Raw genomic sequence first — 26,643 nt, forward strand, 5'->3', positions numbered from 1 at the left:
GGTCTCCTCAGTGTACACATACACAAACACATACCTCACACACCATACATATGCACATAGACACTCATAACACACACAACTCCCACCACACACACACACACACACACACACACACACACACACCACATGAAAACAGAATGTTAAAGAGAATTATGGTACCACTGGTTTTAGGACCTTTTGTCTATTTTGTTTCAAAATAATGTATTGAATTTTATGAATTTTATCCCAACATGTGTTATATAGAAATGTGACCTATGTACAACATATTTCCCCAGATTATATTAAGTGGCCATTTGCAAAAGAAGAACGGATTGGAAGATGGAAGAATGAAGTGACTACCTGTAGAGTCTAACAGTAAGAGTCCTTTATAATTTTATAAGGATGTAGAATTCAGAGGGCTTCCATATTCACCAATGTATTGTACCCCCCAACAGTCCTGTGAAAGAGGCAGGAAGGTAGCTTTATTCCTGTACCACAGCTGGCATTCAGAAAGGGGACATGAATTGATCACGGTCAGACTTGGGTATAAAGAAAGGCTAGCTGACTTCTTTTCTATAACCATGGAGCTGTTTCTCTTGTCTAGTTGCTAAAGAACTACAGCAATAAACACATTTTAAGTGAAGTTTAAAATTGATGTTTAAATATAGATTATGTAAAAATTTTCACATTCTAAATGTTAAACATGTTTGCTATGTAAAATTTCAAAAACTTGGAAAAATAGGAGAAAATTACCCTTAGAGTTTTGTTGTATTTCTTTAAAATATTTTCTACAATAGGAGTTCTTTGTCATTTTATTTGTTTACTTAGTAGGTTAATATTAAATTACAATTTTTCTATCAAAAACATTTGTCATACATTTTCCTGTGTTATATTATCATTAACATCATATTTAACAGTTGCAAAGTACTCTAGGGACTGTGCTGTGATCTATTTAGCAGCTTCTGTTTTAGGATCTGGGTTGGTTCTAATTTTTGCATTTTCACGTTTTTTATTTTTATTTAAATTGTAGTTAGTTAACATACAGCGTAATACTAGTTTCAGGTGTACAATATAGTGATTCAGTACTTCCATACAACACCCTGTGCTCATCACAAGTGCCTTCCTTAAATCTCCATCACCTATTTAACCTATCCCCCCACCTGCCTCCCCTCTGATGACCATCAGTTTGTTCTCTAGAGTTAACAGTCTCTGTCTTGGTTTGCCTCTCTCTTTTTTCCCCGCTTTGCTCATTTGTTTTGTTTCTTAAGTTCCACATATGAGTAAAATCATATGGTATTTGCCTTTCTCTGACTGACTTATTTCACTTAGCATAATACTCTGTAGCTGTATCCATGTCATTGCAAATGGCAAGATTTCCTTATTCTTTATGGCCGAGTAATATTCCTGTGTGTGTGTGTGTGTGTGTGTGTGTGTGTGTGTGTGTGTGTGTACCACTTCTTCTTTATCCATTCAGGATTTTCACATTTTGATTTAATTTTTCAGGATAGATGTCAAGCATTGGGATTATCAGGATAAAGCAAATTGGATATATTGCTAAATTGCTTTCTAAAAGTGTTCAACCAATCTGTCTTTTGTATTGTAGAAATTAAATCAACTTAAAATGGAATTTTGTTCTCAATAGAACTTCAGGCACAGGGACTTTCTAACTGGTCACCTTTCCCTACAGGACCCAGCATCTGGCTGTGTTGTTCAGCAGCCCCTCTCCTTCTTCAGTACCATTTTCAGCTTTTCACTGCTTGCCCTATTTCAAAGTTCCATTAATTTCTAAGGCACAACAGTTTGGTTTTGTTCTCTGCTTACATTATAACTCATCATCTTTCTCACCCCACATGACTTATCAGAGTATTTTTCTAAACAAAGTTAGTTCCCTTCCTAAGAAAACCTCCAGAGCCAGCTGAAAAGATGACATTTTCAACATTCTGTAGGACTCACTGATGCTTGGAAAACATCTACTTACTTATGTGTTTGTTTATTTAGGCTGATGGCTTTCAGGATTTTAATAAAGATGAACTTTCTAGTTATATTAGTTGTCCTAAGGAGAGAGTAGCAGTTCTCTGCTATTGGACATGTCCAAGCAGAGGCAGATCATCACTTCAGGACAATTGTAAATGGAATCCAAGCAAGAGCTGACTATTGAGCTAAAGTAGATGACCTTGAGGATCTCTACAATTGTGAGAGTCCCTGAATCCATGATTTCTACCTTCTCTAACTATTAAATTCCTATTTATTGATGATTTATTTTTAAGACCTCTCTTTTTAATAGCAGGCTGGCATAAAGTGTTGGGCCACTGGGTTGGACACTCATGTCCTATTGCTTCCTCATCAGTGATTCAATGTGATTAGCTCCCTCTGGCAACGTTCCTCACAATGGAGCCTCTTTAAGTGATTTTTTTGCCTCTGAGACATTCCAGCCCTTTCACTATTTTAGGAACATACTTCTAAATTATACAAGGTTTTGCTGACACAAGGGCCATAACACCTTGCCAAGAGGAATTCTCCATGAATGGAATAAATTAAGAGGGAAAGCCTGTGAAAGGTGTGTCAGTGCAGTTGCTATGACTTTCCCCAACGTAACAAGTTTGAGGCTGAGAACTCCTGACCCCTGGGGCTAGAGGATGCTTTTCGTGTCTGGAGTTAGTTACATCGGAAGGATGCTGATAGCTCAAACAGCCTGGGCTGGGAGATGCTGGTATGGGAGTCCGCACCTTCACTGGACACTCACATCAGCCGCACCTTTTGTTTCAACATTATGTTGCTGATCAGAGTGGCTAAGGAGCACACTACCCTAACTTCATTATTATACTTAGCTCAGACGCAATCTCCTAGGCCCGTTTCATAATAAGCCAAATGTAAAATATTATAAGAAACTCTGGGTGGTATAAATCCTGGGACCTAAAATGTACCAAAAGACTTAAAAGTGAATATACCTTTTATCCCAGCAACTTTGCTTCTTTCTAAGGAAATCATGAAAGAGATGTGCAAGCATGCCCAACTGTAACACTTTATAATAACTCAAACCTGGAACTCTCCTAAATGTCTCCAAATAGGAGACTATGTTAAATGAGGTATGTCCATACTATTAAGAATCATGTTGTAGAAAAAGGGTCAGAGGTACGGAGATGTTTATGACACATTACTCAGTAAAAGAATCAGGCTACTATATCGTACACCTGAAATTAATATAATACTGTATGTTAACCAACTAGAATTAAAAAAATTAGAAAAAACCACTTTGAAAAAAATTGACTACTTAAAAAAAGAATATGTTTGATGTAGGTATAATAATGAATTGATGTTTGTTTGGTGCATACTGTGTATGCATATCAGGCACTGTCCAAATTGTTTTACATGTATTTTTTTTAAAGTTTTAATTTAAATTCCACTTAGTTAACATACAACATAATATTAATTTCAGTTATACAATGTGGTAATTCAACACTTCCATGCAACACCTGGTGCTCCTCACAACAAGTCCACTCCTTAATCTCCATCACCTATTTTCCTTCATTCCCCCACCCAACTCCTTTCTGGTAACCATCAGTTTGTTCTCTACAGTTAAGAGTCTGTTTCATGGTTTGCCTGTCTCTTTTCTCCCCCTTTGATCATTTTTTTTAAAGATTTTATTTATTTAATTGACAGATAGAGAGAGCACAAGTAGGAAGAGTGGCAGGCAGAGGGAGAGGGAGAAGCAGGCTCTCTGCTGAGCAGGGAGCCGGATGTGGGGCTCTATCCCAGGACCCCAGGATCATGACCTGAACCACCCAGGTGACCCTGATCATTTGTTTTATTTCTAAATTCTATGTATGAGTGAAATCATATGGTATTTGTCTTCCTCTGACTGACTTATTTCGCTTAGCATAATACTCTAGCTCCATGCATGTCACTGCAAATGGCAAGATTTCATTCTTTTTATGGCTGAGTGATACTCCATTGTGTGTGTGTGTACACCACATCTTCTTTATCCATTCATCAGTTGAAAGACATTTGGGCTATTTCTATAATTTGGCTATGGCAGATAATGGGCTATAAACATTGGGGTGCATGTATCCCTTTGAATTAGTGTTTTTGTATTCTTTGGGTAAATACCTAGTAGTGCAATTGCTGGGTAATAGGGTAGTTCTATTTTTAATTTTTTGAGGAACCTCCATACTGTTTTCCAGAGTGACTGCACCAGTTTGCATTCCCATCAACAGTACAAGAGGGTTCCCCTTTCTTCACATCCTCACCAACATCTGTTGTTCATGTGTTGTTGATTTTAGCCATTCTGACAGGTGTGAAGTGATATCTCATTGTGGTTTTGATTTGCATTTCCCTGATGATGAGTGATATTGAGCATCTTTTTGTCTGTTGGCCATCTGCATGTCTTCTTTGGAAAAATGTCTATTCATGTCTTCTGCCCATTTTTAAATTGGATTATTTGTGTTTTGGTTGTTGAGTTTTATAAGTTCTTTACATATTTTGGATACTAATCCTTTATCAGATATGTCATTTGCAAATATCTTCTCCCATTCTGTAGTTTTGATTGTTTCCTTAGCTGTGCAGAAGCTTTTTATTTTGATGAGGTGCAGATAGTTTATTTTTGCTTTTGTTTCCCTTGCCTCAGAAGTCATATCTAGAAAGAAGTTGCTATGGCTGATGTAAAGAAGTTACTGCCTATATTCTCCTCTAAGATTTTTATGGTTTCATGTCTCATATTTAGGTCTTCAATGCCTTTTAAATTTATTTTTGTGTTTGATGTAAAGAAAGTGATTTAGTTTCGGGGTGCCTGGGTGGCTCAGTTGTTAAGTGTCTGCCTTCGGCTCAGGTCATGTTCCCAGGGTCTTGGGATCAAGCCCCGCATTGAGCCCCGCATTGGGCTCCCTGTTCTGCGGGAAACCTGCTTCTCCCTCTCCCACTCCCCCTGATTGTGTTCCCTCTCTGGTTGTCTCTCTCTGTCAAATAAATAAAATCTTAAAAAAAAAAAAAAAAGAAGGTGGTCTAGTTTCATTCTTTGTCATGTTTCTGCCTAGTTTTTCCCAATACCAATTGTTGAAGAGACTGCCTTTTTCCCATTGTATAGTCTTTCCGGCTTTGTTAAAGATTAATTGACCATATAATCATGAGTTAATTTCTGGGGTTTCTATTTCTGTTCTGTTGATCTGTGTGTCTTTTTTTGTGCCAGTACCATACTGTTTTGATCACTACAGCTTTGTAATATAACTTGAAGTCTGGAATTGTGATGTGTCCAGCTTTGCTTTTCTTTCTCAAGGTTGCTTTGGCTATTTGGGGTCTTTTGCAATATTCACAAATCAGTCAACATGATGTACCACATTAATAAAAGAAAGGGTAAGAACCATATGATCATTTCAATAGATGCAGAAAAAGCATTTGACAAAGTACAACATTCTTTCATGATAAAAACCCTCAACAAAGTAGGGTTAGAGGGAACATTCCTCATATAAAGTCCATATATGAAAAACCTACAGCTAATATCATTGTCAATGGGGGAAAAACAGAGTTTTCCTCTATAGTTAGGAACAAGATAGGGATGTCCATTCTTACCCCTGTTATTTACCATAGTACTGGAAGTCCTAGCCATAGCAATCAGACAACAAAAAGAAATAAAAGGCACCCAAATCAATAAGGAAGAAGTAAAACTTTCACTATTTACAGATGACATGATACTCTATATAGAAAGCCTGAAAGACTCCACCCCAAAATTGCCAAAACTGATTCACCAATTCAGTAAAGTTGCTGGATACAAAATCAAGGTACAGAAATCTCTTGCATTTCTATACATCAGTAATGAAGCAGGAGAAAGAAATTAAGGAATCAATCCGATTTACAATTGCACCCAAAACAATAAGATACCTAGGAATAAACCTAATGAAAGAGATGAAAGACTTTGCACTTTGAAAACTATAAAACACTAATGAAAGAAACTGAAGATGACACAAAGAAATGGGAAGACATTCCCATGCTCATGGATTGGAAGAACAAACATTGTTAAAATGTCTATACTACCCAAAGCAATCTACACATTTAGTGCAATCCCTATCAAAATACCAATAGCAATCCTAAAATTTGTATGCTTTACATGTATTAATTTATTTAATCCTTACAAAATTCTGTGAACTAGTATTATTGCCCCGTTTTATAGATGAGGAAGCAGGTACAGAAAACATAGGTAACTTGCTTAAGGTTACTAGGCAGAACAGGGATTTAGTTGGGGAAAAACTTAGCTCCAAAGCTGAAGCTGTGAACCACAACTAACATTGCTTCCAAAAGATTGAAAAGACAATCTCTGGAAGCTAAATGTGATTACATATGGTTGTTAAGATTATAGTTGATATTTTCCTTTTGAACATTTATTTATTTTTATTTTTTTTGCGAGAGAGAGAGCATAAGCAGGGTGGGGTGGGGAGGAGAGGGAGAGAGAGAAAATCATAAGTAGGCTCCATGCCCAGCATGGAGCCTGATGTGGGGCTTGATCTCACGACCCAGAGAGCATGACCTGAGCTGAAATTGAGTCAGAGAGACTTAACTGACTGAACCACCGAGGTGACCCCCACCCTTTTGAGCATTTATGAAGAGAATAATACTTGTTGTAAAATAACATAAAAAATAAAGACTCTTGAACCATAAGTAGCAGCTCTCTAATTAGTGTGCTCAACCAACATTAATTTGGCTAGAAAAAGAAATAAAACATAGTTTTGCTCTATGAATCCATCACCATTTGGAATTCAGTATTTCGTTCGGGTGGATTAGCTCACTGTCTCACACAGAGGCCAGGAGGGTAGAACCAAAGCTCATAATTTTCACTATAGGTTCATTTCCTAATTTGTTTCAGATTAATGTTGACCTTGGGTGTTTATATTTAGCAATTGTATTACTTTCTTGTGTTGAAAGTCTCCGAATTGCAGGATTTTGGCTCTAGGGCAGTGTTTCTTAGCTGGGGGTGATTCTCTTCCCTAGTGAACATTTGATAATTTCTGGAGACTTTTTGACTGTGAAAACAGGGCGGAGGTGTTGCTACTGGCATCTACTGGGTGGGTAGTGGGAGGCCAAGGATCGTGATAAACATCCTGCAACGCATAGGAGAGCCCGTGTGTTCAAGAAATATTAACTACAGGCCACCTGGGTGGTGCAGTTGGTTAAGTGTCCAGCTCTTGGTTTCAGTGTGGGTTGTGATCACAGGGTCATAGATTGAGCCCTGAACCAGGCTCCAGGCTCAGTGTGGAGCCTGTTTGAGATTCTTGCTCTCTCTCCCTCTGCCCCTCCCCCCTCAAATAAATAAATAAATAAATCTTAAAAAAAGGAAATATTCACTATGATTATTAGTATTCTTGATAACTGAAAGGGCTTTTTAAAATTTTATTTATATTTTTTCTTTTTTATCGATAATTTTTTTAAAAATTGAATTATGATTGATATAACATTTATTAGTTTCAAGTGTACAACATAATGATTCAATATTTGTATATATTGTGAAATGATCACCACAATAAGTCTAGTTAACATCTGACACTATACATGGTTATAGAACTTTTTTTTCTTGTGATGAGAACTTTTAAGATTTACTCTCTTAGAAACTTTCAAATATGCAATACAGTATTATTAACAATAGTTATTAACACATTCCCATGACTTTATTTTATAACTGGAGGTTTGTACCTTTTGACCCTCTCCACCCATTTCACCTACCCTCACCCCCACCTCTGGCAACCATAAATCTGTTTCTATATCTATAAACTTACTTTTTAAAAAAAATTCTACTAAGTGAGATCATATGGTATTTGTCATTTTCTGTCTGACTTATTTTACTTAGCATAGTGCCCTCAAAATCGATCTATTGCAAATGGTAAGATTTCATTCTTTTTTAATGGCTGGATAATATTCCATTATATATTTAAACCACATTTCCTTTACTTATTCATCTGTCTATGCACACTTAGGTTGTTCCATATCTTGGCTATTGTAAATAATGCTGCATTGAGCATGGGGATGCATATATCTCTTTGACTCAGTGTTTTTGTTTTTATTTTTTAAGATTTATTTATTAGAGAGGGAGAGTGTGAGGACATGAAAGCAGGGTGAGGGGCAGAAAGAGAGAATTCTCCAAGCAGACTCCCTGTTGAGTGTGGACTCCGACATGGGGCTTGATCTCATGACCCATGATATCATGACCTTAGCTGAAACCATGTGTCAGATGCTTAACCGACTGAACCACCCCGGTGCCCCAATTTTTGTTTCCTTTGGATATATACCCAGAAGTAGAATTGCTGGATCATATGGTAGTTCTATTATTTATTTTTTAAGGAACCTCCATACTGTTTTTTTTATAGTGGCTCACCAATTTACATTTCAACCAATAGTGCACAAGGGTTTCCTTTTCTCCACATCCTTACCAACACTCAATATTTCTTGCCTTTTTCATAATTGCCATTCTAACAAGTGTGAGATGATATCTCATTGTGGTTTTGATTTGTATTTTCCTGATGATTAGTGATGTTGAGCATCTTTTTATGTACCTGTTGCCAATCTGTATGTCTTCTTTGGAAAAATGTCTATTTGGATCTTCTGTTCACTTTTTGGCTAGATTGTTCTTTTGCTTTGAGGTATGAGATCTTTATATATTTTGGATTTTAATCCCTTATGAGATGTATGAATTGCAGATATTTTCTTCCATTCATTAGGTTGTCCTTTCATTTTGTTGATGATATCCTTTGCCATGCAGAAGTTTTTGGTTTGAGATAGTCCCACTTATTTATTTGTGCTTTTGGTGCCTTTGCTTTTGGTGTCAGATCTAAAAAATCATTGCCAAGACCAATGTCAAGGAGCTATGTCTTCTTCTAAGAATTTTATGGTTTCAGGCCTTACATTCAAGTCTTTTTCATTTTGAGTTAATTTTTGTGTATAGTGTAAGATAGTAGTCCAATTTTATTCTTTTGCATGTGGCTTTCCAGTTTTCCCAGCACCAGTTATTGAAGAGACTGTCCTTTTCCCATTGTATATTCTTGGCTCCTTTATCATAAATTAATTGACCATATATGCATGCTTGAGGACCAATTATCACATTCATTGCTGTAGTTAAGGTGAGTAAGGCTAAAGGCCTAAACTGAGGTCATGGAAATACGGATGGAGAGAAGGGTGGACTTGAGAGAACTCTAAGAAATAAAAGCAGTGGGCATTTGTGAATGATTGAATGTAGACAGTGGTGAAGGAATTATTTTTGATTTTGTGTCATTAATTTAAAAAGATATCTGTATAAGTATAGTCTATTTAGTGTTCACATGGTTAGATATTCAATCATTCATTTAACAAGCATTTATTGAGTAGCTGCCTTTAAGAAAGCCCAGTGTTTTAAGCATGGTGGGACTATGTTTATTGTACATATACTATACATATATTTGGACTTGACCGTTAAGGAGTTTATAGTTTAGTAGAACTTATTTAAAGATCCTGGAAATATTATTTTATTCTTAAGTCATGTGTCCAAACTTGGACAGTTGGATGCTGTCTCCTGAGTTGAAGCTTGAGCAAGTGGCACAGAACCAATGGGTAGTGGTCCCTTGTAGTCTGTGCCCTAAGAGTTTCTTCTATCTACAGGTTGGCCAGAGTTTCTGCATCTTTAACTCCTGGAGCTCCTTTGGTTCCTGTCTATTTTCAAACTTGGTTTTCCAGCTTTTTCTTGATTTTGTGAACCTTCAGAGATCCTTTGAAATCATTCCCTTTTCCTTACATTAGACTTGGTTTCTTTGGCTTGCCTTCCCCATGTGCTCATATTTTCAGTTTTCATATCTTTGTTTTTTCTCCTTTCTATGCTTATGCAACTTTTCAAGTTTGTCTTCTGCAGCATTGGTTCAGTTTTCCTGCCCTTAACTGCCTCCAAAGTTGATTTTAATTCCTTGGTTGCACTTTGCTTCTTTTATATCTTTTCCGTTGCAATCTCATTCCTATTGTTTTTAGTTTTAGATTGTTCTCTTCATATGGATATCTTTTCCTCCTTCAAAGGGAATTTGTCTTCCATCATGCAATTAAGATTGCCAAACCATTTATTTCCATCAAATACCAAATATCAAACATTTTCTGACCACAGAAATAATACCTTCTTTCTTTGAATATAGAAAAATTATTATTTAATTCCTTAAATGAATTGCATTATTAGAGAGAAAGCCCAGGGTCCAGAAATGCTGCTCTGAAGATTGTATCACCTTGAAACTCATACATTCCCTCCCACTTTCCACATCAGAATGCCATGGCTTTGGATAAAAAAAAGAGAAGCACATAGATACCACTCCATCTAAGGCTGTCAGTTTGGGTGTTTAATGCCCCCTTTCCCCATTGTATATGGAGTCTACTTCCCTAGGATCCACAAAGGCCATTTCTTCGGTGAGCAAGACTCATCACAGCACATTTTCACCCCGCTTGAGCATGTTCAGACCTCACATACATCATAGTGTTTTAATGGGATAGATAGAATTTTTAATATTGTTACTAGCTGAAACTCTTTTCTCTTCTGAATCATCAATTTACTAATGTGTTCAGGTTTTGTTTTGTTTTTTTGCCTTCCATGTTGCACTCCATTTACTGAAGATGTATGGCTCATACCTAGCTCCTACTTCCCTTAGCATTTCTGTCACTTTCTACAGAATGGGAAAGACTTTCCTTTGCTCCCTTAAGAATATCTTACCCTATTTTTTCTTGTCACTCTTCTATCATTTCAGAGACTGAGAATAGGCTGACTATAAGATATTTTATAGACTTGCTCCTTTGCATCTGTTTGAAGGAAAGTGAGAAATGGAGGCAGACAAAGCTTGTTATGTAGTACTATTTTATTACTCCCTTCTTATGTGCTTTGTATGTCAAACTGTCTATGACGTTTCTACTTAGATAGCTCACAGGATCTTCAGACTTAAGGTGTGTATAACTATGCTGGCCTCCCCTGACCCTGAACCCAACCTGACGTTTGCTCCCTCTTCCATGGTCCTGAGTTGTTTACCACTGTTTATTACCCAGAAACCTAGCAGTCATCCTTCATACCTTTCTCTCTCAAACTTCTTACCAATTCTTTTGAGTATATTTCTTAAATAAATTTCAATAAATTCATCACATTTATCCACGTTGTGCTTATGCTAATGGTATCTCTACCCTGGAGTACAGCCTTCTAAGAGATATTTCCATGAGGATTTTTGTTTGTTTGTTTTTGGGTACAAATAATAGAAGACAGCTTAAATAATAAAAGACTTTTATTGGCTTATTGGATTGAAAAGGCCAGAGTTAGGGTCAGCTTCAGGCAAGACTTGATTGAGAATGTCACCAATGTTGCTAAAATTTTGGTTTCTTTCAATTTCTCCTCTTTACTTTCTGTGGTGTTATATGCCTCCTAAAACTGGATCATCCTGTCAAATAAGGGGGCTACTAGGAGGTTCTAGGTCCTCATGCTTCCCTGTTCATGATCTTTAGGAAGAGAAAACATTTCTCCCAGAAACTTGTATAGAATAGTGACAAAGCTTCTTTCCCAGTCGTCCTTTTTTTTTTTTTTTTTTTCCATTTACCCAATTTGGGTCATGTGTCCTTCCCTGAAGTAGTCACCATAGTCAGAGGGATGGATTTTGTTGATTGGAGACTCACCCTTAGAACTGAGGGGAAATAGATCCCACTGACACTATATGGCCAGGGGAAATAACTTAAAGGCATTTTGGAGACTTGTTAACTGAGAAGGAAAGTACAAGGTAGCACACGTGACTTATTCACTACACTGCATTCACTTTAACCTCCCTCAAGTCTTTTCTCCGCTGTGTAGGCAATGCAGTCTTTTAAAAAGAGAAATTGTGTTGTGTCACTCCTTTATTTAAAATCACACTTGGCCTCCCTTTGCTCCTTGGATAAAGATAAAAAATAATCCTTAACACTCCTTATAAGTTCCTTCTGGCTCTGCCTACCTTCCAACCTCATCTATTACTATTATCTGCTTTTGGTCTCTATCCACTCACCCTGGCTGGCTTTTGTTCATTCTCTTGGATTACTAGGGCTTTTTCTTGTCTCAGAGCCTTCAGATAGCTATGCCATCTACCTGGAATAATCTTAGCTACTTTCTTCATCTGCACAACTCCAATTCACCTATGCTTTTCTGTTACAGTCCTTTTTACCATTTAAAATAGGTTATAATGAGATAGTTGACCTAATGTTTGTTTTTTCCAGCTAGACTGTAAGCACCATGAAGATAAACACAGGGCTTGTACTTTTTAAGAACCAATGTGTCCTTGGTATCCAGCATAGTTCTTGGGCCTTACTTAGTAAATATACTCACCACTTTCATTCTAACATCAAATAAAACCCCTCATCTGGTATCAATAGCAGTTCCCCCACCTGCCTCTGTTCATTTGTTGGATGGCACATTACCCATCTTGTTCTTTCCTGTGTGCAGGATCTTTCACTTCAAAGAGCCCAGATGTCCTCATATCTAACCAGAGAAAAAGATATTTATCTCTTAGGAAATTAAATTAGCTCAAGTATGTGTAAGTACCTAGAGCACTTGGTATGCTTTGACAAATATTTGCTAACTTAAAATTGGAATCTGTATTTGGAGAACTTTCCACTGGGTGTCTGTCCTAACATTAGCCATGACAAATAGCTGGATAACTCTTGAAAAGTTACTTTACTATTTATCTTTATAAATATTTGTTGAACGCTCAGGATGTGTGTGGCATTTTCCCAGGCTATTGAGAGACAAGTGAGAAAGGGAATCTAGAAGACAGAGAGATAATACTACAGAACTGCTAGTCTTATTTGCCCTTCATCCCAACTTGACATTAATATATACATTTTGCACTGAAATTGTTTTCTATTATTAAAACCTGAATCTCATTATATACCAACCTACAAGGTCATTGTGAAGAATTTTAGGCCTTTGCTCTTGTTTTCATTTTCCAGGTTGTACTTATGCTTGGCTGGATTTATTCTTCAGATGTGCTTTGTTAAAAGCCCTGTATCATAAGAAATAATCATTTTGACATGAATTATAATTTCAAGAATGGCTTTCTTAACATTCCTAAATATTCACTAAGGTGAATCATAGGAAAAGAGCAAGTAATATAGTTGCTCACTTTAGCATTCATTATGTCATTTCATCATTTTAAAACTTATCTTTTTATTATAAAAAACAATGAATGTTCACTATAGAAAATTTGGAAAATATAGATAAGGAAAAAACAAACATTTGTAATCTTATCACCCAAAGAGATAACTGCTGTTGACATTTTAATATTCTCATTCTTACACACATACCCACATGTGTGTGCACACACACATACGTGCACATATGCACAGACATCATTTCAAATAATTAAATGAAAGTCATAATATTCAGCCAGTTTTTTAAATGTGTTCTACCCAGCAATGAATTGTGCTTTTAATTAATTCTTACCAGTTCCTATAGTTTTACCATTGATTTTTTTTTTCATTTGTAGACCTATTACATAAAATATTTTGACCTCATTCTTGCAAATATTTATATTGCTGGTCTTGTTTTCCTGCCTAATTGCATTGACTTTCCAGAACAATGATAATTATTTGTGATAAAATATGCTTATTGTGTTCTTGACTTCATTTATTTTTTTATTTTTTTAAAGATTTTATTTTTTATTTTTTATTTGACAGAGAGCGAGCACAAGCAGGGGGAGCGGCAGAGGCAGAGGGGAGAAGCGGGCTCCCTGCACAGGGAGCCCGATGCGGGGCTCGATCCCAGGACCCCGGGATCATGACCTGAGCTGAAGGCAGATGCTTAATGACTGAGCCAGCCAGGCACCCCTGTGTTCTTGACTTTAATGGAATTGTATGTAACTATATGTGTAAGTGTGTATGTGCATTTATGTGTGGTGTATGTGTGTCAGCATTGAGGGTATTACAGGAAAGGGGTCCTGAGAGTCTGTGATTGGTTGGTAGGGTGGGATGAGTAACCATCAGTAAAGATTAGGGGATTGAATAAATTCAGAACCGACAAATTGTTCCAGCTTTTGGGAGGCAAGGAAGGACTACAGGTGAGGGAAAACTAAAGGCTGACTCACTAACACTTTTTTTCTAAGACAGTAGCAGCTGGCAGAAATTCATTTATATGCCATTTATTGGAGAGAAAGGGTGAGCCTTGATCTAGAAAGGGTACAAAACTTTTAGAATCCCTTTTGCTGGATTGGGGGAACAACACTTGAAAGCAGCCCCAGGATCGGTGCAGTAGTTAAATCAGACAAAGCCTGGTAGCACAGCAGGGCTTTTGCCCCCAGAAAATCCAGGAGGGAGGCCTGTGAGGTCCTAACCATGTGACTGGTGCAGAGGCCAGGCTAAGCATAAAGCTCTCAAGAAGAGAAAGCTGGCATCCATCACAGCTGTGTAACCAAACACAAGGAAGAAATGACGCATGAAGATTCCTTGCTGCAGGTGCCATTGGTTCACTGAACTGTGATGTAAAGCCATGTAAAGCAGCATTCATGCTTAAGATTGAAAAAATTCCAACAACAACCAGATGTGCAGTGAGGGAAAACCTAGGCCTTAGTAGACCTTTTCTAATTCCAGCATGAGCAGATAAGGGAAAACCAGTGTGCAATTCCTCAAAAAATAGGATGGCAAAACAAAGACATGACAAATTCAGAAGTATAAACTTTTAAAGATTTGCTTTAGGATAGTATTTGCTATAGGATTTATAAAATATTTTGTAGCATCTGCTTATGGGATTAACTAAATTTGTAGCGTTTCATCAACTTTTTGTTGAGAGATCAAAATAATATAATGAGAAAGTCAATTGAGATGAACAAAAGAGCTTTTTTTGTTTTTGTTTTTTAAAAGATTTAATTAATTTGAGAGAGAATGGGGGAGGTGCAGAGGGGAAGGGAGAGGGAGAGAGAATCTCAAGCAGATTCCACTCTGAGTGCAGAGCCCAATGTGGGGCTCAGTCCCAGGACTCTGAGATCATGACCTGAGCCAAAGCCAAGAGTGGGATGCTTAACTAACTGAGCCACCCAGGTGCCTCAAAAGAGCTTTTTGAAAGGCATGCAGAAATAAAGATGTGGAATAGAGTTTAATTAAATTAAAAACATAGCTTCAGATTTAAAATCAGAGTGCAGAAGGCAAAAGAGATTTTAGGAAATTATGTAAGATATGCAGAACACAATTTTGAAGTGCCTTCTTGGGATATAGTAAAAAAGGATATGAAAATGTAAAAATGATAGAAAAATGATGGGAATGGAAAAGAGAGAAGATATTAAAAATATGAATAAATGCCATTTAAAGAGATCCAGAAAAATGGAAAATAAGTTACATAAAATTTTTTTTACTCACTGGAAAAAACCACCTGAATTTGTAAGTGAAAAGGACTCACTGCACCTAAAGTGAAAAATCCTGGTAAGATGAATAAATTTCATGGATAAAGGAAGAATCAATAGTGAGGGCCATGCTACTTGCAGCTTCTTTTTCTCACTATAGATCAGTAATATTTGGAAGTGGCTCTGATGGGGCTCAGAGTAATATGGTTATACAAATAGGAAATCAGCAGGTATCAGGCTTTTGCTTGGCATGACTTCTCACTAATAAGATGGGGTCACCACCCAAATGATGGGTAGTAATGTCAGGAAGGAGTCCCTCAGTCATACTGAGTTCAAGGAGAGAGAATCAAATACAGAAAAATGTCTATGGCTTCTCAACAAAGAAGTGGTTATCAAAAGACAACTGCTGAGATTTACCACAGTCTCAGATCCTTTCCTCATGTTGCTAGATTATGAAACTTTCCTTCATTTCATGATTTAAGAGGAATTTTGCACCACAAAGGAAACCATCAACGAAACACAGAGGCAACCTACTGAGTGGACGAAGATATTTGTAAATGATATATCTGATATGGGGTTAATATTCAAAATATATAAAGAACTTACACAACTCAACACCAAAACCCCCAAATAATCTGATTAAAAAATGGGCAGAGGACCTGAATAGACATTTTTCCAAAGAAGACACAAAGATGGCCAACAGACACATGAAAAGATAATCATCACTAGTCATCAGAGAAATGGAAATCAAAACTACAATGAGACATCACCTTATACCTGTCAGAATGGCTAAAGTAAAAAAAAAAAAAAAAAACAAATAATAAGTGTTGTTGAGAATGTGGAGAAAAAGGAACCCTCGTGCACTGTTAATGGGAATATGAATTCGTATAACCACTGTGGAAAAAAGTATGGAGGTTCCTCAAAAAATTAAAAATAGAATTTACTATATGATCCAATAATTCCACTACTGAGTATTTACCCAAAGGAAAGGAAAACACTAATTCGAAAAGATAAACCCACTCCTGTGTTTATTGCAACATTATTTACAATAGCCAAGATATGAGAGCAGCCTCAGTGTCAATTGATAGTTAAATGGATAAAGATGTTGAACACACCACACACACACACACACACAGACACACACAGGAATATTATGCAGGCATAAAAAGGATGAGATCTTACCATTTGCAATAATGTGGATGGATGTACCGGGTACTATGCTAAGTGAAATAAGTCAGACAGAAAAAGACAAATACTGTATGATTTCCTTTATATGTGGAATCTAAAAAAACAAACAAACAAACAAAGCAGAATCAGAGAACCTAAAAATCAGTGAACAAACTGATGGTTCTCAGAGGGGAGGGAGATGGGGAATGGGCAAATTGGGTGAAGGGCAGTGGGAGATAAGGCTATGGAATTGAGTAAGTCACAGGAATGAAAGGTACAGCGTAGGGAATATAGTCAGTGGCATTATAATAGTGTTGTATGGGGGCAACTGGTAGCTACACTTGTGGGGGGAACAACATAACATACAGAGTTGTTGAATAACTACGTTGTACATCTGAAACAAATATAACATTGTGTGTCAACTAAACTCAAAATTTGGTTAAAAAGGTAATTAAAAAAAATCAGTGGATCTGAACCCAAGTGATTTTTGCCTACATAATCTTGGGGTGGGGGGTGATTTCTTTGAATTATTTTGTTTTTAATCAAAATGAAAAAGCATAAACTAAATAATCTTAGAATTGAGAAGTGAGTTACTGATAGGTTGTTAGGTGACTGAATCATATAAATATGCAGTTGTCTTTAATTAATTTAGTTTAATTAAATGACAGAGACTTGGATTTAAACTTCTAAAAGGAGTATGAGGTCATGCTAACTGGCTTTTTTTTTTTTTTTTAAAAGGTTTTATTTATTTATTTATTTGAGAGAGAGCGAGCACAAGCATGGGGAGGAGAAAAGGGAGAGGGACAGGCAGATTCCGTGCTGAGCACGGGACTCGATCCCAGGACCCTGAGATCACGACTGGAGCCAAAATCAAGAGTTAGATGCTAATGGGGCGCCTGGGTGGCTCAGTCCGTTAAGCGCCTGCCTTGGCTCAGGTCATGATCCTAGGGTTCTGGGATCGAGCCCCTCATTGGGCTCCCTGCTCAGTGGGGAGTCTGCTTCTCCCTGTGTGTGCTCTTTGTCTCTGTCTCTCTCTGTCAAATAAATAAATAAATACATACATACAGAGATAAAATCTTAAAAAAAAAAAGAGATGCTTAACCGACTGAGCCAGGTGCCCCATGCTAACTGGCTTTTTTAACAATTTGTTGCTTATTAAATATTTAGTGAGATTCTGGTGAGTGGGGCTATGGAGTCATATGAGTGGCTTCCAGACTTTTCTCCATAAAATTGAAGAGTTCAGCGTGATCCTATGACAATGATCCCTCAGAGTCAAGACTGTAAATACATGTAATATAAAGGACTTGCTACCGAAGTACCATAGAAGGCATATAGGAAATGCATGGCAGTGCCATAGTTTTGTGCATTACTAATATCATTATTTACAGGTGATTTAGTTTTAAATTTCATTATAAAATCTCATTATTAAGTATCAGCAAGTTCTAAAAGCTATTTAAGCTACTTATTCATTTGTTTAGTCTGTTTTTATACAGTATCTAATCTCTGACTTTTCTTAATGACTGTTGACACTGCTGTAAACTGGATCACTCAATCAGTGGATGGCATAAAATGGAAAATCACTCTTCATGCTGCATTTCATTTTGCAATTATGTAACTCTACAGGCTCTTTTAGGGCAAGTAAGAAAGCCAAAGGGGGGAAGATTATCAAGCATATGTTATGAATATGAAAGAATTTCTTCAATTTCCTTCAATGTATAGAGCCTTTTGGGTTACTCTCGATAAGCTGAAAGGAACTTTCTGCTTATACTATCCCAATAACAATATATTTTACTATGTCATCTTTGATTTTAGTGTTATTTTGAATCTTCTTTTATTATAGAAAGACTGTCATTATGAATTATGTAAATTATTTACATATACACCTACGTAGGCATATCTTTGTAAATACTGCCATCACTGCTTCATCTATCATATCTGAGTACATCTGACTCTTCTTATGCTGTAGCGTTGGGAAAAAATATGAAGTCAAAAGAGCTGTGTTTTCATCCCAAATCTACCACTTGCCAGCCATGACTGGGTACATGCCCTTCATTTTAGATCCGAGAGGGGATTTGATCATCACACAAACATATACTGAACAAAGTCAAGGAGATCCAAAAAAAAAGCTGTCTGCTGACAAACATGTCTGATCAGACTGCTCCTCATCTGATGAAAACAACAGCAACAACCACCTCAGCAACATCTGTCACACAACATGAAACCAATGGAAAAATTGTGGCAGAGCCGGGGAAAGGAAGAAAGGAAATGGCCTGGTTCAGAGGCTGAAGCTAAAAATTATGTGCATATGTAAATTATGATGCTAAAATTATGCATATATATATATCATGTGTATGTATACATACGCATATTTACAATATATATATCTTAAAAAACTATTTGTTCATAAGAGTTATAGCTCTTTTGAAAAAGAAAAGAATAGCATAAGGATAGACGGAGAAATAGAAACAAGCATTAACAGAGTCATTAAAGCAGAAATGTTTCCTGAAGGGAATCTATAAAAATGAAAAAAGAGAATAAGTAAATAAAAAAAAAAAGAAAATCACATCTAGATACTTGCTGGTAAAATATACTCAGACGAAGAGAAAAATCTCAATGTATATAATGTTTTCCTGCAAAGGAGTAAAAATCTGGCTGGCTCAGAATTCTTAGGGATGATAAGTGCTGGAGAACAATGGGACATTGATTTCAAATTTCTATGAGGTAACTTTTGAGACTTCACAAATTTAATACCTATTTAAGTTAGGTTTCCTATGTAAAAGCAAGAGAAACACATTCTCACTTATGCAAAGTGTAGAGAAACACTTAAAACTATTGGATGCTTTACTCCAGGGACCCAAGAATGAGCAAAACATGGCATAAAAGATATTTGAAACCAGTCAAAACAGGATTAAACCAAATAGTTACAGTAAAATGAGTTTTTAAATTAAATGCAAATTTCAGAACTTTTTCTTGGAAGAGAAAATACGTAGTCTTACAATTTTAACAATAATTTGGACCGAGGATGTCACATAAGGGGGGATTACATGTGATTAAAAGTGTCCCATAAGTTTTTACACACACGCGCACACACCACTGTTCTTATGTATTCAGTTGCTGAATGGAGGGATGGTCGGTGGCCAGCATCTGTGCACCAGGTGCCTCCTGTCTTTATACCATTTGTTTACAGCTGGCTTGCTTCTGATTGGCCAAAGGGTACATTCTGCTTGGTTGTACCAAACCAGTTAAATGTTTCGAATACCATCTAGGTTGAATGAAGGAAGGAACAAACGAATTGTTAGAGTTGATTTCTTCTCTTATCCTTACCCTATATTCTTTCGGGTGTTTTTATCCTCGCATTAAGAATCTCCAAGCAAGTGTATGTCTTATTTACACCAAACGAAATTCTGCCTCTCCTTCCTTCATATAAACCACTATATTCCATTTTTTGCAGCCGCCTACCAAGTCTGAGACAACCAGAATGTTGCATTTGTCTTTGTTTGAAAGAATATCAAAATTTCTTTTTTCTCTACCCCCACCCTATGTGATGGTGTATAATCATCTGAGACTATTATCTGTGAGTCTATTGTTAATATTGTCTCGTGGACAGGTACCTTGGAGATTATCGTAATTCCTACCATGTCATGCTGGCTAGGTCTCCTTAGTAGATGGTTACATACGTCGCTTTATAATTTTTCTCTCTCCTTGATAGATAACGTTGAATATTAAGATTAGAAGCCTTTGTGGACGTTGTGTTTTCATTTAAAAAGTGACTTGGATGAAAGTGGCTCAGTGATTTGGTTTAATTATGCTGAACTGAGGCAAAGCTTCAGCCAGTGTCTAGGTCTTCTCCATTTTCAAGACCCTTTACTCAGATTTGTAGTTCATTTTTGTACAAACATATGCTTCCCTGTACTATTCACATGTGCTGCATTTCTAGCCCAGAGCTTATCATTTTGGTGCTTCAGATTGCAGTCCAGAAATCTAAATTCCCTTCTTTAACACCATCTGCATAGCCAGCCTTTAACCTCACATAGCCTCCTTTCTCTTTGAAGCTCCCAACTGTTCCTTGGAAGAAGCAATGACAACACCACCTGTGCCCTCTCAGATTCCTAGTCCAGACTTTCCGGTCCCAAAAGATGTTTCCTGGAGAATACTTTTTTGTCTTATTAATTAATTAATTAATTAATATTTATTGAGCAGCTATTGTGTGCCAGAAACTGCGCTAGTTGGTTCCTTCCCAGTTGAATAACTGAACTGATAATGAACTTGAGGCATTTCTTTTGCAATATGCAGACAAATAAGCTGCCTTTCTCCCTACTAAGGGATTTCTCTCCTGGTTTTTGCCTAAAATTCTAGAGATACACTTAAGATAACTTGGAATAAAATTTCCACTTCATTTTTTAAAAGCTTCTATTTTTTCTTTTTTAGGTAAGCCATATGTGTTCGTTCAGACATGTTAGAAAATTCAGGTAAGCACAAAAGAGAAAAATGTTTTATATGTGCATGTATTAAAAAGATCTGGGGGCGCCTGGGTGGCTCAGTCGTTAAGCGTCTGCCTTCGGCTCAGGTCATGATCCCAGGGTCCTGGGATTGAGCCCTGCATCGGGCTCCCTGCTCTGCCGGAAGCCTGCTTCTCCCTCTCCCACTCCCCCTGCTTGTGTTCCCTCTCTCGCTGTGTCTCTCTCTGTCAAATAAATAAATAAAATCTTTAAAAAAAAAAAAAAGATCTGGAAGAAAGTACTCTGAATGGAACGTTTCTGTGACATGGGACTTGAGGTGGGGTGGAGAGGAGGCTGGAAAAGATATTTGGTTTGTTCACTTCTAAATGGCTTGAATTTTTATGATCATATATTGTTTTTATAATTAAAGAAAAGATCTAAATGTACAGTATGAAACAGAAAAGATCAAGGTCATCTGGAGTTGGCAGGCAATCTTTTCAATTGAGTGACATATGGGAAGAAAAAAGACTAAGCTCTACTTATGTTTAATTGTTAGGATTTTATTAGGTTCAGACTGTGGCTTGTGATGTATTGGTGATGTTTTGCCTTGAGGACACTATCAAGAGACAATTCTAAAGGATGCTGGTACAGGTTGAATTGTGTCCCTCCAAAAAGATATGTTAGAGTTCTAACTGCTAGTACCTCAGAATGTAACCTCATTTGGAGATAGGTCTTTACAGAGATCATCAAACTAAAATGAGATAATTAAGGTGGGCCCTAATCCAATATGACTGGTGTTCTTATAACAAGGGAGAAGTGTGGTCACAGACATAGATACACACCGGGAAAAGCACCACGTGAAGATGAAGGCAGAGACTGGGGTGATAGCCCACAAGCCAAGTGACAACAAAGACTGCCAGCAAACCAGCAGAAGTTAGGAGAGAGGCCAAGAGCAGATCTTTTCCTAGTGCCTTCACACTCCCATCAGAGGGAGCATGGCCCTGCTGACACCTTAATCTCAGACTTCTGTGGGACAATACATTTCTGTTAAGTCACTCAGTTTATGGCACTTCATTTTGGCAGCCCTAGGAAACTAACACAGTTGCTAAATTGTAAGGCATGTTCTGAATGTTCAGTAAATTGGCCTTTAGTAGTGATATGACCTTTAAAGTTTAGCAGGTTTAATTACCTGATCAGATGCTCAAAATACATAATTCTCAAAAAGGCCACCTTCGTACTTGCACATACATATTAATAAATAGAAGTTCCTACATATTGTCAGAATTTTATGACCACAATACTAATGAAATGAAATATAGCTTCTCATGTTAATGTTTGTTTTCTCTATGGTTCAAAGGATCTATTGGGCTCCCAGTCAATTTACTTAAAGGTTAAATTTTCTGGGGCTTCAGGTCTCCAGTTCAGGAATCTGGTTTGGTGGCGGGCTGTCATCTGTGTTTGAAGGCTGTTAATCAAACTAATCATGATTAGGGGATTTAGAAAACAAGAAAAAAGCAAAAGGAAGTGGAATGAGGTGCTGTATTATTCAGGATTTAGTTTAGAAAACAGAAACCACTCTAGGTATCATGAGCAAGAGGCGGATTTAATATAGGTAATTAGGTGCTTTTACAACCATTAGAAGAACTGGGGGTATAGAATGTCAAGGAAGGCTATTGCTAGATCTCAGCTTCACCAGCAGCTTTCAGCTTTCTGCCAAGTTCAGCATTAGCAAATTGCAGGAACTTTACAAACCTGCAGCACCAAGTTGGGAAATGCATGACAAAATGTATAGAGGTGCTTGCAAAATCCCGCATCTGCAGGGGCCCGTGTCCAGTGTAGCTAGGGAACAAATGAGTTGGCTTTCCTCTCTCCTACCTTTGAATCTCATCCTCTTATTGGCAATCTCTAACCCAGAACTCTGTTGTGGGGATTTGGGGAAATACAGTTCTCAGGCTATTATCCCCTTAGATGCAGGTGAGAGCATAACGGGCATTTGGGGGCTAAGTTGCAGAGAGACAATCTGTACAGAAGCCTTAAACAATATTAGATATGAATACTCTTTCTCCGTCTTGATTCCAACTTAGAGCTTTCCCAAAGTGCAGTTTCCATAGTCATCCAAAGATACTATAATATTTTATTGTAAATCCAAAATGTAAGATCTAAATTTGCCATTAAAGCAACAAGTTTTTTTCAAATAAGAAAAAAAGCTTATTATTTTTTTAAAAAAGCAAGGGCCTTGGTGCATTTATTAGTATGATCAGGTATTCAGACAGTCAAATCAGTCAAGATGGTGAGCTTCTGCCAAGTTCAGAGAAATACGTAATTGAAACAACTTGCTCTGTGTGTTAGAAGTGAGCGTTTACAACTCACTAGCCTTTTATGCTAGCAGCTCTCCTTAGGATTAAGTCCTCAAGGCTAAACATATGTCATAGCTTCAGTTTTCTGATAACACCTGCGAAGATTGTCGTAGCAGAACAGTCAGAAAAGCTAGGGGTCCCAGAATAGAGAAGGAAAAGGAGGAAGACAAATACAGAGAAGGCATACATGAATTTTACCCATTTATTGCTTATTTTCTTTCTCTCCCATACATGTAAACCACAGAGTATCAGAGATATTTTGTTCGTTTTGTCTACTTCTGTATTCTCAATCTTAGACCTGTCCATATAAAAGTTATGTGATAAATATTTGTTGAAAAAAAATTAACAATAAGTTAACATTTTGTATTATTTTTTAAAGTTTTAATTTAAATTCCAGTTAGTTAACATACAGGTAATATTAGATTCAGTTGTACAATATAGTGATTCAATACTTCCATATATCAACTGGTGCTCATCACAACAGGTGTACTCCTTAATCCCCATCGCCTATTTAACCCATCCCCCGCCCATTAATGAGTCAGCATTTTAAAAACACTTAGGTGATTGTGATTCAGGTGGTCCTATGAATCCCAAATACTGGTTAAAATTATAGAATACATTCAAAGAAATTAAATTATATAATTTTTAAGGACAAATAATTAGTAAATCAAAGGAATGATTTCTTACCTCTTTTGCTTCAGAGGTGGGTATGATTTCTTAAAACATAAAAAGCATTAACCATGAAAGAAAAGACCAATAAATTCAATTACATTAAGAGGAAGAACTTTTATTCAACAAAAGGCACCATAAAGAGGATGAAAACACAAGTCACAAATCAAGAGATGTAATTTGTAACATATGTAACTGACACAGGACTCGTACCTGCAAATCAATACGATTTTATTTATCAATAAATAATACCTCCAAATCAATAAGAAGACAAGCTGACATAAAATTAACAAAAGGCTTAGATAGACATTTACAAAAGCAATCCAAATGGCCTGGAAACATATAATTATGTGCTCAATTTTATTGATGATCAAGGTAATATCAATTAAAACCACGAAGATATGACATTACATATTCTCTAAATTGGCAAAATTTAAAAGACAGATCTGCCAATATCAACTGTTGGAGTGGATATGGATCAATGGAAAATTATACCTTGCTGAGGGAGGTATAAATTGGTACAGCCATTTTCGAAATGATCTTTAGGATTATATTGTAAATGTGAATATAGTCCAGCACTTTCCTAGGTATATTTTAGAGAAACTCATGCATATAAACACCACACACATGCAAGGATGTTCATAGCAGTGTCAGCACTGTTATTTATAATAGAAAATTATTGGAAACAGCCAAATGTTCATCACCATCAAAATAGATTAATAAATGGAATATTATATGGTAGTGACAATGAACAAATCATAGCTACACAGCTATAGCATGGATGAATCTTAAAAACATAATATTGAATGAAAAAGAGCAGGTCACAAAAGAATCCATATAACTTAATACAACTTAATTTTAAAAATGTTTATAAATAAGCAAAACTTAATTTAATGTTTAAGAATACATACATATTGAGTAATACTATAAGAAAAGCAAAGGAATGATAAATACAAGTTTCAGGATAGTGGTTAGTTCTGGTGGGGGTGTGGGAAGAGACAGATGAGGGGATAAGAAAGGTGCTTGCAGGTTAATATAGGGATATCAGGAATGTTCTAGTTCTGAGGCTGTCATGAAGTCATAGGGTATTTATTGTTATGTTTCACAACTGATTGTATAGTGACTTTATTACATACAAAAGTCTTTAATGTTAGATAATTTAATCCCACCGTAAGAATGATTTCTAGGGAAATTTGTAGTATGTAGTTACCAGATTGTAAATTCCTTGAGGGTAGATGTTTGGCACAAACAAAATAACAGTGATTGGATGAATGAAGAACTTTGTAATATGTGTATACTGACTATTCTAGAACTCTTGAAAAAATGTAGTTAGAAGAGATTGAAGATTTATTTTTTTAAAGATTTTATTTATTTGTTTGAGGGAGTGAGAATGAGAGAGACAGAGAGAGCACATGAGAGGGGGGAGGGTCAGAGAGAGAAGCAGATTCCCCACTGAGCAGGGAGCCTGATGCAGGACCGATCCCGGGACTCCAGGATCATGACCTGAGCTGAAGGCAGTCGCTTAACCAACTGAGCCACCCAGGTGCCCGAGATTGAAGATTGATGTCATATATTACCCACTTCTTATTTTGTCTTCATTTGCTTAGGACAATGATTTTTCACAGAATACAGCGAAACCTACTTCATGAGAAATATCAAGTTAATGGGATCTGAATGAATATGCTTTTACTGATCTATATAAAATTGATGATCTATATAAAACTGATATATAAAACTCATTTTGTGTAGAAACTCATCATTTGGTCTATGTAATGTAATTCATGTTTTGGAAAAGGCTGATGAAAGGAATCAGAAGATTTAATTTATGTGAAAATATTCTTTCTGTGCTCTACTCACCTATTCCAAATAGGAAGTCACAGTTTTGCCTGGGTATACTACACATGGCAAATAGATACTTTGGAAAGGGGAAAAAGGAGAAAGCTATAGAAAGGATAGTTTTCTAGAGAATAATCTTTCTCACCTTTTATCCAAAAGAGATTCTTTTGCACCCCGAACAATAGGACTGAGATGAATAGCATTTATCTGCATGCTTAAGGACCTGAATACTGTCCAACAGACTTAGAAGATACTGACAGTGACTCAGTCATATCACGCTATCTGTGTTTGTGAGGTCAGAAATATTTAATAGTTAACTTCTCAACACCACTGGTCCTGAGGCTAGACTGGTTGGAGGATTTGACAGTGAAAAACCAGAGGGATCTAGGACCAGTGAAGTCTCAGGTTTTGTGACCAGTGGGCCAAGATGGGCACCCTTAGAAGACCTGGAGTGCGGTTAGTGAGGTCTTTTCCTGGGATGATTTTGCTAAAGGTGAGGACACTTAGGGTCTTAGAGAGTCATGAGGTCTTTTTGGCGCTGCAGTTGCAGAGAAAGTAGGTCACAAATTGGAAAGAGGAGCCTCTTGGGGAGGTAGAGAGAGCACAGTGCTTCGAAATGGCAGAGGAAGACCGAACTCAGGGTAGGATAGCACAGCATGCAAATGTGCAGAGGCCAGTAAAGCCCACGGCCAGGGCCACTGAAGTATCAGGATAGCAAACTCGTAGGATACAAATAAAGTGTTATGATTATCTCAACCTTGGGGCAGAGTATAAGGGGAGGGAGTCATAAAGAGTTAAAGATGCTTAGTATTGGAATGAAAGGAAGAAGATAAAATATTCTTCTCCTCAGCAAATGGATCCTTTTGTTTTTATGTTTGG

The 26,643-nt window shown here is 36.9% G+C and overlaps 1 protein-coding gene across 3 annotated transcripts in view; it reads left to right on the plus strand.

Moving 5' to 3' along the window:
- The window catches only part of PLPPR1 (phospholipid phosphatase related 1), a 564,480-nt gene that overhangs the window by 125,204 nt on the left and 412,633 nt on the right, over positions 1 to 26,643 (plus strand). For 2 of the 3 annotated variants that reach the window (XM_032418867.1, XM_032418868.1), the window contains exons 4-5: positions 276 to 354; positions 20,892 to 20,932. The gene's annotated coding sequence lies outside the window, so the exon portion shown is untranslated. Of the gene's footprint in view, positions 1 to 275; positions 355 to 13,737; positions 13,817 to 20,891; positions 20,933 to 26,643 lie in introns of those variants that run through there. The other variant, XM_032418869.1, reaches the window with a different exon arrangement.

Source organism: Phoca vitulina, unplaced genomic scaffold (assembly GCF_004348235.1).
Source record: "Phoca vitulina isolate PV1807 unplaced genomic scaffold, GSC_HSeal_1.0 scaffold21, whole genome shotgun sequence".
In the NCBI taxonomy this organism is placed as follows: domain Eukaryota; kingdom Metazoa; phylum Chordata; class Mammalia; order Carnivora; family Phocidae; genus Phoca; species Phoca vitulina.